We start from the raw sequence: 12,969 nt of genomic DNA on the forward strand, positions 1-12,969 counted from the left end.
CTCTGGTAGCATTTAAACAGACTTTTGCTGACAGCAGAGTAGCTGTGAGGGGACCTAAATATCACATGTACTACTGCATATTTCTCAGCTATTTGTCTATCCCATGTCAGCATGACCCCGCCTGTCTCCTCTGACACAGCTTTGCCTTCACTGATCTCCTCCCTGCTGCTGCCTCAAGATCCAAATTTCATCTTTCTCATGAAACCTTTCCACTCGCTGCTCCCAGCACAGCTCTCTCCTTACCCTAAAAATGAGAGTCCTCTGGATGCTTATGCACAGTCTCTTTTCTTCTCCCAATCCTAGTCGTAATGCCCAGACAGCCTCAATTCTCATTTTACGTTGTAGCTCCTCATCTGCTAAGTCTTGCCACTCTATGACAACTTCCCCCAACCATCCACCCTTTCTTGTCGCCATGTATGTTCCAACACATAATAGATATACAGTCTTTGTACCTACCTTCTCACCAGCTGTTTGCCCTCAACTCTTTACCCAGCCAGTTAGTCCCAATTTTCTTTCCCCTGCTTCATAGAATCACAGAATCATCTCAGTTGGAAGGGACCTTTCAGAGCATCAAGTCCAACCATCAACCCAACACTGACAAACACCATCACTAACCCACGTCCCTCAGCACCACGTCTGCCTGCCTTTTAAACACCTTCAGGGATGGCAACTCCTCCACTTCTCTGGGCAGCCTCTTCCAATGCTCAATAACCCTTTTGGTGTAAAATTTTTTCCTAATATCCATCCGAAACCTCCCCCTGGCATAACCGACATACTTTGTGGCTCTGGCTTCTGTGGGTGCTTTGGCTTGTAGAGCTGAGAGGGCTGGTGGTATTGGAAGGGATATTCTGCCACTGACTTTGGCTGTAGTCAAAGCTGGTGGAGACTGGAGGTGACAGTTCTCCTGTAAATGCAAAAAGTTGCTTTCTTGAAAGAGGAACTCATCCTCAAAGACAGTAATGGTCTAAAGTTAAGCAGCTCAAAGGCATTTTGTGCCTGATGATCTAGAAAGACTTCTCTTTAGCAAACCTTTCTCTCCCTCTCTTCTTTCCCCTGCCCAGCTATCTTCTAATCCTGTTTTCATTTCCCAGCCAGCACTAGGTTCTTCCACCTTCTCATCCACTGCCACAGAATCACAGAATGATATGGGGATGGAAGGGCCCTCTGGAGATCATCTAGTCCAACCTCCTGCCAAGGCAGGTCCACCCAGAGAAGGTTGCATGGGAATGTGTCCAGGCGGGTTTGGAATGTCTCCAGAGAAGGAGACTCCACCACCTCTCTGGGCAGCCTCTTCCAGGGCTCTGTCACCTTCAAAGTAAAGAAGTTCCTCCTCGTGTTTAGGTGGAACTTATGCTCAAGTTTGTGCCTGTTACCTGTTGTCCTGTCACTTCCCTTCTTTCTCCTGGTGGCTTCCGCTCTGTCCTTATAATTCGTCCACCTGATGCCTTCTTAATCTCAAGAACATCTCGTGACAGTGGTTGTGACAGATCAATTTATACATTCAGGATCAGAATCACAGAATCATAGAATTGTTAGAGTTGGAAGGGACCTTAAAGATCATTGAGTTCCAACCCCCTTGCCCTGGGCAGAGACACCTCCCACCAGACCAGGTTGCTCAAAGCCCCATCCAGCCTAGTCTTGAACACTTAGAAAGAAGATTTTTTTAAATCAATTTTAGATGTTTTTCTTTTATACTCAATATATGTCCCAATCTGCAGAAAATATTCTGATGTTTGGTGTTAGATATATGTGAATCAAATCCTCTTCTTGCCTCTTAAGTACGTCTTCCCATTTTTTCTCCCCCCTTTCACAGAGGGAAACAGCTCAGCCTCTCAGCCACACAAGAAAAAAAATTTCTACTTCCCTTACGTGACTCATTACAGTGAAACAAACTTGAACAGAACATCAGGAATGGAAAGTTGGACACCTTCGAAATACATAGATAAACTAAGGTATTGGGAGAGAAAGAGAGGGAAATATTTTGCATGGACAGTTTACAAACCCACAGCACTCTTAGAAGCAACTGCTGCTCCACGGATACAGATGAACTGAAAATAGGGCTGGTTTCTCTGATAACTCTGTGTTTCAAATCAAATAACTCACCTCATAGCAGTTTCTAGCACATTTTAAGATACTTTTTTATTTTTACATGGGATGCCTTGCAAGGGCTGTCACACTAAGCAGGGTGAGAGGTGACAGACTGCAGCATTACTCAGCCCCCTTCATACTTGCCAGCCAGAATTAGCTTCAGCAGTGCCACAACCAATACTAGATTTAGTGCCTTTCCCAGACTTCGAGTTTCCCTTCCACGTACAGTCTGCCTATTTTGGCTTTCCTGTGCAGTATGGGCTGGTATGAGGAACCCCAGCTTTGGAGCTAGCATCCATAGGGGAAAAAAACCCCACCAAACCCAGACAAAATCCCCAACACTCATTTAAAGGCTCACTGTCCTGCCAGGTAACAAACCCACTGACCATAGGAGGCTCTGTGTAGTGGGAAACGACACTATCTCAGCAGAAGGCTGCTCCTGCAGTGTCCTGCCATGTCCTAATGAAGACAGTCTGCCAGAGAACAAAGATTAGCCGTGTCTGAGACCTCGCCGGGTCAATTCAATCAAGGAAATTCAAAGGCATGTTGGGTGGGTAACTCTGGAGCAGGCTATTACTATCACTAATGTAAGCCACACGGCAATATTTCGCTGCCAAGGCTTTCATCTGGCGCTAAAACGACGTCTCAGGAACATAACGCCAGGAGAGACAAAAAACAAAAGCAAAAGTATCTCCGTCAGGCAAACGCCCACTTCCCCCTACCTGCCCCCCATGCTGTAACGGTGAGAGTTGTTTCAGAGCGTTAAAATTGGGGTTGAGGGGAGTTTTCTTTTCTAATCAGCTTACTTAGAAGAATTGTCGTTCTGTTCCGAATATATAACCAACCGAGCAGTAACTTAAAACCTCAAGCTCTGAGTACCCTTGGATGGAGACCAAGAAGCCTGAACGCTCTATCCATGCAGCTCTGATTAGCTACTTCCATGCCTGCGCCGAGCACGAGGCATGTTTCAAAACCATTTGAAAATGGCTCTTTCAGTGCTGTGCTCCAACACAGGTTAACCACCTGAGAGGTAAAAGAGTGCCAGACCACGCTACAAATTTTCTTCTGAAGCAGTGGCTAAGGGGGGGCTTGGTTTGCCTCCTTGGCTAAGCCAAAGAGCTGGGAAATGCATCAGGAGGAGCCATCTCCAACCTGGTTTTCAAACATGCCTCCTTCCCCTTAGAAGCGGGGCGAATCAAAATAGGGCCAAAGTTTGTTTGCAAGGTTTGTGAACCTTAACAAACCACTTCCTCAGCAGACCATCCTGGTCTGAATTTTGAGTTCATAACGAAAACTGAAACCTGGCCGGTGTCTGGTGGTTTGGGATTTGACAGAGAGTAGTGCACATGGCCCTAGTTATTGGCTAAAGAAATACAGTGTGGCTGTGTCTACAAAAGAGAACTAAATCCCTGAAAACTGGATTGGTAAAATAGCAAGTGTTATTAGAAAAAGTGTAATGTGCAATGGCAGCCTAAGTACTTCTGTGGTAGTTTTTTTTTTGCAAAAAGCCCGCACTTAGGATGAATTTGGCACTATTTCAACTGCATTATCCTTTAATTGTCTAGCCCACGGCTTTCATCACAACTACCTGAAGATCTGGCTTTTTTTGGCCGAACGGGGAGATCTTCCAAGAGTCCAGGGTAACCGTGGAAGAACAGTCTGCACTCTTAGGGAAGAAACATAAATCTCCGATAGGTCTGCTAAAACTTCAGGAAGGAACTGGACCTTTGACACAACGGCCCATCTGCTTCTCTTACAGCCAGCACTACACAGCGTTTGTAAATGGTGCTCAGCAACTGAAACACAGACTTTGTCCACAAATGGAAAGAGACAGGAAAAAGACTACATAAATCCTTATGTCTGACATGAAATACAGAATCATAGAATTGCCCAGGTTGGAAGGGACCTTGAAGATCACCTACTCCAACCATCAACCTCACTCGGATAAAAAAACCCCATCACTAAACCATGTCTCTAAGCACTATGGCAACCCGGCTTTTAAATCCCACCAGGGATGGGGCCTCAACCCCTTCCCTGGGCAGCCCATTCCAAGGCTTAAGAACACTTTCTGTGGAAACTTTTGTCCCAATCTCCAACCTGAACCTCCCCTGGTGCAACTGGAGGCCATTTCCTCTTGTCCCATCACCTGGGACTTGGGAGAAGAGACCGACCCCCCCTGGCTACACCCTCCTTTCAGGGAGTTGGAGAGAGCCAGAAGGTCTCCCCTCAGCCTCCTTTTCTCCAGGCTCAACACCCCCAGCTCCCTCAGCCTCTCCTCACAAGACTTCTTCTCCAGACCCCTCACCAGCTTCCTTGCCCTTCTCTGGACCCGCTCCAGCCGCTCACTATTTTTTTTTTTTTGTGGGAAGGGGCCCAAAACCGGACACAGCACTCAAGGTATATCATTCATAAACAAATGAAATGTCGTTTTTTCAGTGCATATAATAAGCCTTGTACCTGGCATAAGAGTAGAAATCATCAAAGAGGTCTCTGGATATGCTGTGGACTCAGTGCTTTTCCAGCTGTTGCTTTATACAGTTCTTGACAGAGGCAATGAGGCCAATGGACATCATTAGCCCAAATCAGTTTGGAATCCGGCTCCCAGTTCTGATAGAGAGAAACAAAAAAAAAAAAAAAAGGTTTATTTCAGACTCTAATATCTTTTATATATTGTTCTGACTCCAGCTCTATAAGGTTCATCGGAAAGGATTCTTCCTCTCCTCCACCATTAGTTTAGGAAGTAGACTGAAATTGTATCGATCAAAGCACTGACAAAAACAATTTGGCCCCAGCCGGGGAATGAAGGATGCTGAATACGAGCCAGCTGGGCTGGTGTAAGTCGGCGTTGTTCTCTGGGCTTCACTGAGGTTAGGGACAACCAGGTGATGATTTGCCTCCGTATCCCTATGCTGATGCACGCGGGCGGAGCCTGACGTGTAACTCTCCCCAACAAGAATGGGATTTAAGTGCATAAATCTTTATGCGTTATGATGAAATATATCCCATGAAAAAAAATCAGACTTCTATTTTGTGTTTGTGTCATAAAACTTAAAAGAAGTGAAAATTTTAGCTGGGAGGGAACTTTTATGACCTAGTTATAAATCTCTGCGAGGAGCGGTTTGCTATTGAAACACTGACAAACTCTCAAGCAGAACAGTGCAAGTGGGTGCGCCAGTAACATCCCCTCCAAATTCTACTCCAGTGCAGTCAGTGTGTCTCATGCCAGCATTTAGAGTCCACAATGAAATAACCAGTACAAAGAGAGGAAAATAGTCATTTCTGAATTACTGTCCCTCTTCAGAAAATAACCACAAAAACTGGGTAATTTTGTTACTAGAATGTTGTGGTTCATATGTTCTAACAAGAGACTGTCAAAGAGAAAGCAACATATTCCCTCTTGTATATGTAAACAGGAGAAGGGGAGCACTAAGAAATTGGTCACAACGGTACTGGTGTGACAAAGAGAAAGCATTCTGTGTTGTCCTTAGAGATAATTAAATGTTTTTTAGATTCCTCTTTGTCTATTTCATAAGACTGTTTCATAATTTTTCCCCCCTCTAGGTCTGTTTCATTGCTACTTAAATCATATTTCTGCTTTTTAATTTTCCTTTTTTTTTTTTTTTTTTTTTTTTTTTTTATAGACATGAAGCTTAATGAATCTAACAAAAGCTTTTCAAATATTCTCAATTTTAACATCTTTATCATATCAAGGTGCCTTGATCAATGAATCAGTCTTTTTTTTGTGCAGTTTGTCTCCCGTGCCCTTTCCTGACAAAACTGCTCTTCAGAGAGAATGACATTTCTGTTTTATAATCCCACTGATGGAATTAATGACTACGCTTATTAATCAGGATTATTGGAATTTCCCGTCTTTCTGTTTCATAGTAGCACTCCACCTCTGCTTGCCAATCATAATTATAACTACTGACTCTATCGCGTTTTGCTTTTTTAAGTGAAATAAAACGTTTGGCTTGGCCCCGTGCCAAGCATGGGGTCATTCCCAAACTTGTAATAACACATCCTTAGCTGATGTCTCTTAGTAACACGTGTAAATAGGAAAAAACAGTCGCACTGCGGGGGTTTAGCTTGGCCACATGTGACTACAGTTAAAGAACATGGGAAGAAAACGAGTGGTCTTTCCATGAATAAGCCGTCCAGTCCAAGGGCGAGCAACGCTGCGCACAGACAGACGTGCAGACAGACGTACAACCTCAACCACTTCTCTTTGCTCACCACCAAAATGGGGCAGCCTGTCCCCTTCTTCCCCACGAACCGGCCACGCAACCTCCCCCTTGGAGCTGAGATGGGGAGCTGAGCCTCCAAGAGGAGTCCAGCAAAAACACGGTGAAATCTCCCAGAATATTCCTCCTGATGATCTCCTCTTCACCTCTGGCAGAGCTGAGATCCTGCTACAATTAAAAACACATCTCGGGAATAATGACATTACAAGTGGCTTCTCGGTAGCACCCTCCGGATAAAAGCAGAATGATAGATGTCGCTCTGAGAGACGGGCCAAAGCTGTGAAGCCTTTGGATCTTGGATAAACCAAGACGTTTGAGATCAAGGCTTTTTGCTCTGACCGTTACAAAAAATGGGCTGCCCTTCAGCTTGGCTCAGATTTTGGAACGCCTAGCAACTGGGGCTGAGGAACTTGTGAACCGAGGCTATTTCACACTCATGGAGCAAAAACCGCCCCACGCTCTGCTGCAGAGCAAAATTTTACCAAAAGAGACATTTGATATGGAAATAATATGTAAAGCAGCAAACATACTGAACATGTGAAACTGCCCTGAAGTTATTTTTTCCTGCCAGAGGCCCCGGTGACTTTCATTGTTCAGATTTCTGCTGATTGTTTCAGATTTAAGCGGGTTTAACGCCGGCGTTCGGCCGCGAGAACAGTTGGAGGCTGAACATGGCTATTAGGACAAAAAGAAAGAAATTAATGTCAGGGCAAAACAATTCACTTAACAGGTACCCCTAACACTCTGTGTAGCCACAGGTGTGGTAAAGGCACTGCCCAGCTCTACACGGGGCATTCAGGGTCAGCTACAGCTCCCTTAGTCCCGCAGAACTACTCACCCTCCTGTCTTGAGACCCGGAATGGGGCAAAGCTGGGGGCTGCACACCAGAGCTTCCCTCTTCAAGGGCCAGGTGCCCGTGCAGAGGTATGAACACAACCTTCTGAAACCGCTCTGCATCAGTCTGAGACGGAATTTGGCAATGTAGAAAAGAGCATCTTGGCAAAGGAAGAAAAAAAAAAAACAAAACCAGAATTGTAAACCGAATGTGCTTAAATAGAGTTTTACCCGGCGTTTTCCTCCTCCCTGCCCTTCCAGAGTCATGATCTGCAGAGTCATCTGCAAAGAAAACCTCTCTTGCCTCTCCACTGTGCATGGGGACAATATATCCCCGATGTGCCCATGGGACAGATCATATGTGCCCACGGGATATAAATACAGGGACACCATATGCTTTTCTCCATTACAAATTTCTCTTTGACTCTTAGCGACCCGAGTGACTTTGTCTAAAGATGATCCCGTGCAACAGGACCGTGTTCCCAAGGCCAGATGAGTACACCACGGACTGGGAGGAATCCTTCGTGTGTGGTTTGGTGGTTATGGCAAGGAACCGGCAGATGCGGCTCTTGGGAATTGATGTTTGCTGACACACTGGTGTGCAGCACAGCAGACTCGAGGCAGGTGGAAAATGAAGCAACATCAACCAAAAATGATGTGCTTGGATTATCATTCCTACAGTGTAACATGAAATAGTGAACATTTTGTTTTTCACATGAACGCCACAGAACATTAACGTAACTCGTACAGAAGCAGGTGTCCCCTCTATATTTTCCATACTATAAAGTTTCCCATATGGGAAACTGGAAAGTAAGTCCAGATCTCGGCCCAGGCTATGGTGGTTGTATTTTTGGAATCAGTCTGCTGGCACAAAGGAACTGCAAAAATGGTTTAGCAAGATATCCAAATATTTCCCTGTCATGGATCTACCAATGGGAGTCAGCTGGAGATCCACTTCAGTCAAAGCAAGCAAGTATAAGCAAGAGGCCAATCTCACCTTCACGTGGGGTTGATCTGAGTAGAACAGGTCTACAACCACCAAAGAATCTCAAAATCTCTGAAGTTTTTACCATTCTCTCTCCACCCCTTTCATTTAGTTTTTTATGGATCCAAACTTTCCTTTGCTACGTTATGGACTCCGTGTTGGTTATAGTACAATGGAGATGTCATACAAAACCATGCACTGCACTAGCTGAGCGTGAGAGGCAGTGGGAATAATCCCCCAAATCTCCCTGGGTTAAAAGCAGTAACAACAGCTGGAGTTACCCGAGTTTCCCATATTCAGTGGATGCCTCTGAAGACGATGTGTATTACATGGTGTGAACACTGTAAATATGGGTACCAGGATATTAGGGAATGGGAATTATTACTAAGGGTGCCCAGTATAAGCTTCAGGTTCCCAGAAGCTAGGCAGAATCCATTTATGTTGAGTGCTTATTCCCTAAATACATAAATTACTTCTCTCTCTACATGGCCCTGTGCTCTCTCTGAGGCACAGCACCCCTGACTTTTTTCGAGGGGACAAGTATTTTATTCCAGCAAGGCTGGAGCTAGCAATCTAGTCAAGGTCCTCCGCAGCCGTAAGGAACTACAGCAGGAAAATGGGAAGGATTTACTGTGTTGGTTTTTTTTATATATATATTTTATATATTAAAATATAGATATTATACTTTATATATATTTTTTTTATATATATATATACCTTTCCTCACAGAGAGGACTCCTCACACGTACGTAATGACATTTCTTCACATGATGGCCCTGCTGCTGGTACACACACAGCACTTTCACACTAGAAAAGGATAAAAACCATGTGACAAAGAGGCTACGACACATATAAGTAGCAAAATAACCTCAGGAGCTACGTCACATATGTGTGTCACCTTCATCTTTCATTTACCACCACAGACACTCTGGTACAGCCGATTCATGTTGCTACCTTAAAACTTGGAATTCAAACACGGTTTTAAGGGAACTGTGTAATTCTATTACAAGGAGATATTCAGTGTTTAGATAGCTGCTTGGCACTTGACACAGACATCTCTGAACAGACAGGAATAAAATCAAGGCTCGCATGTAGACTAGAGAATGAACCAACGGTGTTTTTCTCCGACTGCCGTGAAATGCTCATTTAACCTTGACCAGAGATGCTGGAAAGGAGCCTGTGTGAAATTAAAGCAGCAGAGATCAGGGTCAAATCCTCAGCTGGTAAAACTGTCGGAGCCGGACTGAGGTAAACGGTGTTAAATCCACACTATCAAATGGGACAGTCCGCGTTACATCATCCAAAAACCACTTTAAAAGTATGAAAAGGCAGCTAGAAAGCTCAGCAAGAACAAATGGGTTACAGAGCAGGAAAAGCTCCTAGTCATTAAATAAGGGTCAAGCATATGGGCCAGTAAACTTCCCTTCATTTGATCAATTACGCTTTAAAAATCAAATGAAAACCATTCTTAAGGATATGTCAAACAGTTAAAGCCACAAGAGTGTCCCACGGTTGGGTAAGAGTAAGGCAGTAAATCAGATCTTCTCGTAGGCCTAGCAAAGGCAGGGCAAACAACAACAAAACAGACAAAGGCAGCAGAGCTGGGTATCATTTGAACTGGACACTGCAACAGATGTATCTTGAGAGCATACAGAAAGCAAAAAAAAAACCCAAACAAACCACTAAAATAAAAATTCTGGCTTTTTTCCACTTCCAGTCCCCAAAAGCCATGAAGAAGTTGAGATACAAGGACATCACCACTGCTTTCAAACAGGCCACGCTGCTATTGACTTCAGCTGAACCAGGCTTTGGTGTCCTGGTTTTAATTTATCATATTATCGAAGCTGTACATGGATATAAATCCACACCAGAGCAAAACTAGAATAATGCTGTAGTTAATCAGGCCTAATGAAGCAATGGCCCTCTAGGTCAGAAATGCAGCTGTATCTCTGATGTTGGGATTAATATTCGCTCAACTTTGAAATCAGCTGAAAAAGATTCTTGCTATGGATGTCAGAGATCACATACACAACCCTCAGATCTATGTGACCCGGAAGAAAAAATAAAAGCCACACAAAGAGATGCAAATCAATAATTCTAATGATCCACCTGCCAAAAGAAATTCCATTGGCTAAGCACTAATGTAAAAAATCAACTTGATAATATGGATGAAGCCTAACAGCACAAATAGCTGCAGATTCATAAATGTCTTCTTGCAGTCCAAGTGACAAAGAAGCAATACTTTTTTTCTCTTTTAATACATAATTATTATGTATTAATACATATTACTGAAGAGGGAGATGCTCCAATCCCTCTGTCATCTCTGTTGCCCTACGCTGGACTCTCTCCAGCAGTTCCCTGTCTCTCTTGAACTGGGGAGCCCAGCACTGGACGCAGGATTCCAGTTGTGGCCTCCCCAGTGCAGAGCAGAGGGGGAGAATGACCTCCCTCAACCTTTTGGCCACACTCTTCCCTACACAGCCCAGGATCCCATTGTCCCTGCTGGCCACAAGGGCACATTGCTGGTTCATGGAGAGTTTACTATCCACCAGGACCCCCAGGTCCTTCTCCTCAGAGGTGCTTTCCAGCAGGTCCACCCCTAACCTGTACTGGTGTCTGGCATTCTTAAGTCTGTGCCATGTCTGGCACACTTGGTGCAAGAAAGGCAGTAACTTGATTTATACCTACACCTCTCAACAGCACTGCAGACACCATTTGATCCTAAACAGAACACAAATACTATGCCTACATTGCTACAGAGAATTTTGGCGCATTGTTTCAAGCTTTGCAGATGAAGCATAATACTTTACTTACATAAATTAATTGCATTCTAATTGAAAACGTATTTTACAAACTGTTTTTTGGTCTTTAGCCCCAACTAGAAGACGGATATGAAAGATAATTTGACTTCAGGATGGGTCACATGCTTAGCAAAGCAATAAACAGATCTCCAGATAATTTGACTTAAGGATGGGTCACATGCTTAGCAAGGCAATAAACAGATCTCCACCAACTGAAAATAAAGCACATTCTTTCTCATTCTGCGGAGTCAGAAAACTATCACAGAGATGTATTTCTCCCCTCTAGTTTTGTATTAAATAAAATCCACTGTTTTAGAAGGACAGAGTAAGCAAAGAGCATTTAAATCCCCACACTTCTGGCATTTTAGGAAGAAAAGAACAAAGAGAACCTTGCAGTGTCAAAAGGAGAAATCTGATGATTTCAGCAGCTTAGGGAAAACACAGCATCACAGGTATGGAAAAAAGTTAGCAAAGGACAAGGCAAGTTTTGTTATGGGCTGGGGTATATGCTTAGATAAAAGACACGATAGTTCCAAAGAACACAAATGAAAAAAAACGATTCAAGTTCATGAAATGACAGACTATGGGAAAAGCAAGGGAGAATTTGACCTAAAAACCTACTTCTTAGAATATGATTCCTACTCTAAAATTCAAAGAGAAGCCAAAACTAATAAACAATTAGTCCAGCATCGATGTTTCAGCATATCAAATCATGATGTGCAAGGCGAAGCGTATCAGCAGTTCAAGTTACTGAGTGAACACCCAGCGAGGTACATTGCGGCTCAAAACATTCACAGGACAATGAGATTGCCCAGAAAGCAGCTTCATTCCCTCTAGCCCAGCACAGAAAGCCAGTACAGACATGTGACTGGATCCAACCGGATCTTCAGAACAGAACTGGTGTCTTCACTGTTGGTGCCACTGAAAGCAGAAATACGGGTATTGCTGTTCAGAAGGTTATAAATACGTAAGTATGTAAACAGTGTATTTAAAGTTGTATTAAACAGCAAAGGAAAAAAATAAATGCTGACAAGTATCTAAAGGGTGGGTGGAAGGAGGATGGAGCTGGACTCTTTTCAGTGGTTCCCAGTGACAGGACGAGGGGCAACGGACACAAGTTGGAACATGGGAAGTTCCACCTAAATCTGAGGAAGAACTTCTTTTGGGTGAGGGTGGCAGAGCCCTGGCAGAGGCTGCCCAGGGAGGGTGTGGAGTCCCCTTCTCTGGAGATCTTCAAGCCCCACCTGGATGCCATCCTGAGTGATGTGCTCTGGGCAACCCTGCTTTGGTAGGGGAGTTGGACTGGATGGTCTCTAGAAGGTTCCTTCCAACTCTGACAATTCCATGAACGACACGTAGCAAACCCCTCTCCAGCCTGAGAGTCACAGCCACAACGCCAAGCCAGACTGGCCACCTAAGAACAGACCAAAGATGTCTCAACTCAGGAAGAAAGGTCATGGATGCTCCTCAGCCACAGACAATGGATACAGCTGTCCCAGCTGCCTGTGTGGGACACCAGTGCCATCCCAGCTCGCCACCGGTGGGAAGCAAGGGGGGGAAAACTGGCCTCTCACTACAACAGAGGGGGACCACTTGTGACAAGGGCGCTACGGTTACAACTCAGCAGGTTGGAAGGAGTTTATTGCAGAAGCCTAATGCAAGAGTGAGCTTTGCTGAGATCTAGATTTGCCGGTATAAAACAAGTAATAACAGCTCTAATGGGTAAGAGGGTGTGGGAAGGGCACCGCCGACACATTTGCACTCTCACACCCCACATCTGTCTCTCACACCCAGGTGAGCCTCAAGGGATGGTGGCAACTATCAAGAGACCAGGTTTTACTAGCGACGGAGGAAACAGCTCATATAAATATTTTCCTTTCACATCTTTACCAAACGCTCAGACAGAAACGCTGAGATCGATCCGAACCATCCCTTTCATTTATTTCTGTAAGTTTTCATTGAAGTTCTCGGTTCTCCATGTGGAAGTGGCAAAATGCCAGGAGGAAGGGGCTTGTCTGTC

The 12,969-nt window shown here is 44.4% G+C and overlaps 1 long non-coding RNA gene across 1 annotated transcript; it reads right to left on the reverse strand.

Moving 5' to 3' along the window:
• Positions 1–786: 786 nt before the first annotated feature.
• LOC106897220 lies at positions 787–7,304 on the reverse strand. The gene is made up of 3 exons (XR_001413753.1): positions 7,168–7,304; positions 4,546–4,695; positions 787–904 (listed from the first exon to the last, which is right to left on the reverse strand). It is a non-coding gene; the product is annotated as an uncharacterized LOC106897220 (long non-coding RNA).
• Positions 7,305–12,969: the final 5,665 nt, after the last annotated feature.

The sequence above is a fragment of the Calidris pugnax genome, unplaced genomic scaffold (genome assembly GCF_001431845.1).
Source record: "Calidris pugnax isolate Ruff unplaced genomic scaffold, ASM143184v1 scaffold222, whole genome shotgun sequence".
Classification (NCBI taxonomy): domain Eukaryota; kingdom Metazoa; phylum Chordata; class Aves; order Charadriiformes; family Scolopacidae; genus Calidris; species Calidris pugnax.